This window comes from Sycon ciliatum, chromosome 10 (genome assembly GCF_964019385.1).
Source record: "Sycon ciliatum chromosome 10, ocSycCili1.1, whole genome shotgun sequence".
Lineage (NCBI taxonomy): Eukaryota > Metazoa > Porifera > Calcarea > Leucosolenida > Sycettidae > Sycon > Sycon ciliatum.
The window spans coordinates 4353258-4356853 of NC_088652.1; positions in this window are offsets into that span (position 1 = coordinate 4353258).

The window sequence follows — 3596 nt, forward strand, 5'->3', positions numbered from 1 at the left end:
GATGGTTCTAGTCAAAATTTTAATTTCTTCCTGAACTTGTTGACTTGTTGATTACAGTCAGTGTCAAAAAGATTAGCAATCTTGGCGATCGCTGGGGAGTTTGCCGTCGTATGAGCGCTCGATCGCTGCCTGGAAAAACTTGTTGTGAACCGGAATAACAGAGCGTCTCTGTAAGTTTGTATTCCTGGTGATGTTTGTGCCTAGAGAGCACTATATAAGTGGTGCTCTTCAGGCACAATCTTCCTCAGCCTACTCAAGCTCAACTGATGAGGGGTGAATTGCCACAACTTGCACTGATTATTGAGCTGGGACTGTTGCGTTTTCGCAGGTTTGCCAAGTGAAAGGTTCGATGGACTTATCGTGTGCTCTGGATGACAGTTGTGAGTCAGTCAAGTGTCAAGTCAAGTCGGCGGAATAGCGCGAGCTCCAGGGTGGGAGCAAACCCATTTCTAAAAAATCATCGCCGAAGTCACAACCACTATTTAACACTGTATGGAATAGAATAATGTTATCTATCGGTACTCCGAACCTGACGCAATTAACAGTCCAAAACCCCTACATTTCTCCATACTTGACAGTTTCTGGTCCCTGTGGCACGGTATGTGCATGTGTGGGTGGCTCTCAACGTGCAACATTGTCAGCGGTATGTTTGTGTATACGGTGCGCCAATTGGTGCCAGATAGAGGCGACGGTTCGATACCGGACCGGCTTGACAGCCAAATTTGTATAGACCCAAACCGATCATCAGCGAATATTGTTCTCTTGAAATATGTTTGTGGAAGGAAACTGGCATGTTGAAGTTTGCTCTGAGGCCAGAGTCAATCGAACTGAGCCACTCCTTTGTGTTGACCCATTGCCTCCAAGTTGCCCAATTTTTCGCTTCAAATCAGAGGTGGCTCCAAACCGGACATGTTTTATGTTTTATGTGTCAAATTCACTCTGGGTCTGAAATTAGGTAATTGCTATCGCTCCATGACGGCCAGTACAGAGTAACAATAAGCCTTGTGTGTGCTTCCATTAGTTTTGATCGGTATGCGGTGCTTTATTGGCGAGAGAAGGGCCGGAGGCCGCTTCCCCGGAGTGGTGCGGCCGAAGGGCCATCTTGAAGGGGTCTGGGGGTCCTCCCCCAGAAATTTTTTGGAATTTAGACGGCGAATCCTGCACTCTGGGCGACTCCCTGTACAAAATCATACATCGAAACTCTTTCTCCCCGGTTTTGGACGTTCCATATTCCGACTTTTTGGGAATTTTTTTTTTTTTTTTTTTTTTTTGGTACAGCCATGGGCGTACCGGCCGTACCAGTGGCGCCGGCCCTGGAGAGGCAAGCCGCTGTTTACCTGCGACAAGAAGTTGATTTTTCGAAAGTCGTAAAACTCAAGTCGCAGTGGGAAGCAACACGTCAAAAACTCAAATGCTTGGTATGGTGCTTCTGGTCATCGCAGAGCCATGGAATTTTGGCGCTGAGTAAAACACATCGTAGTCTCACTGTGACAAACGTTTTCTAATCAAAATACCAGGAGAGAAAGACATACAGCATTCCCTCGCTCAGCATTCCCTCACTAGTGGGACCATTGTTATTAGGCTAGGGCCTGTTTTGGACTTCCCACTCTAAATAAAGAATACAAACAACAAACAAACAAACAAAGTGAATATTGAGACAGTTCCGGTTTACAACCTATGTCCTATTTGAAACCGTCGCCTCTACCCTGGGTTTACTGTAAGGTCATGTTCATCTTGGACTTGTGTGGACTTTTCTTATGGTCTGCCCTTGTACACACACACACACACACACCTGTTCCTGTTCCTGTTCAGCACTGCCACAAGGGCCACGTGGCTCTCCTTAAGAGAGAACCGGGGAGGAGGGAGGTCGCTGGCATCTGTGTCGGGTGAGGTCGCTCCCGCGGCGAAAACGGCGGCCACAGTCGGGGCAGGACCATTCAAATGTCAATCGTGTTGCTGCAGTCGGGCGATGCGTACTACGGTGGCATTTGTGTCGTGATCTGTCAGACGGTCTGGCGAAACAGCGGTCACATGTGGGGCAGTGAGCTGCGCAACAGTCCCTTGCAATAGCTTGGGGATGGTCTTCACGGGGCTGAGGATCATGGGGTGTGCATTTATGCCGCGATAGCCCACCACGGCTGCGTAGCCACCGTTGACATTGGGGACATTGCACTGCACCGCGCTGCTCTGCTATGGGCCTGGCCCTTTCATCCAAGCACTTGTGACGGCGCTTGTCCGAAGGCCTGCTAAATACGCGTCGGCAGACAAGACATTGCACATTACGCACTGGTGACGAAGCTGGTTCCAGCTCACGGTAGATGTTCCTCCACCCTGGTCGTGACTGGGTATCTTCTGGCCAAGAGTCCTGTACGTCACATCGCTGTAGATCCGGACTCAGAGCGTCTCGCCAGCGCTTTCGTGGGCCGCATGCAGGTCGGGTCTCCGGTCGGCAGCCGAACAGAACAACCCGGGGTGTCCGTTCCATATCCATGCGCATAACGTGGCCAAACCATTCCAAACGGCGTTGCACAATCCGGTCCTTGATGGGCAGGGGTCTGGCATCATTCCACTGCTCCAGGATGGTGGTGTTGCTGATGTGGAAGTCCCAGACGTCAGAGCGTGACACACCCATGATGGTGCGGAGGCATCTCATGTAAAAAGATGACAGCTTGGCAATATCGGCTTGGAGTGGTACCCAGCACTCAGACGCATACAGCAGCAAGCTCAGCACACACGCCTCAAACACTGTTCGCTTGGTGGCCAGCGTTAGATTGTTATCCCGAAACACTGGGCGACTCAGAACGCCAAAGGCACGTGATGCAGCAGCTATCCTGGACTCGATATCCCGGGAGCAGCGGCCATCAGCGTGGATATTAGTTCCGAGGTAGCGAAACTCAGAGACCACCTCCACCGCATGGCCATTCAACATCAGCGGGCGCACATCCTCTTCAGTAACATGATGACCGGTGACCATGAGCTTGGTTTTCTCTAGGTTAACTTTGAGACCGAATGCACCTGCCACCTCAACAAATGCCGTTAGGCAAGTCTCTATTGCCTCCCGACGCGTGGCCATCAGGGCAGAGTCATCTGCAAATTGGCAGTCAAGGATGGAACGTCTAGTGTCTGTGCGGTGTCGTCGGAAGAACAGACGTTGCCTTGCATTAGTATGAATCGGAACACCAGCTCCGGGGATATCTGCGACGCGGGCATACCACCGTTGGAAGACTGCCCACATGAAGATGTTAAATAATGTGGGAGCCATGGAGCAACCTTGACGGAGGCCATTCCTCACAGCAAATGGATCGAGTCTATCACCATCAACGCAAATTGTAGCCTGCATAGAGGTGTGGAAGGACTGAACAATGGATAGGAGACGGGGAGGAACACCAGCTTTCTCCAGTACGCGCCACAGGCAATCCCGACTGACAGAGTCATAAGCCTTGCGGAGGTCGATGAACAGGAGGAAAGCTTTCCCTCGATGTTCAAATGCCTTCTCCACCATCTGGCGGACCACAAATATCATATCCGTACAGGATCGCCCTCGTCGAAAACCACACTGAGTGTCTGGTAAGAAGGACTCAGCCATAGATTGCAGG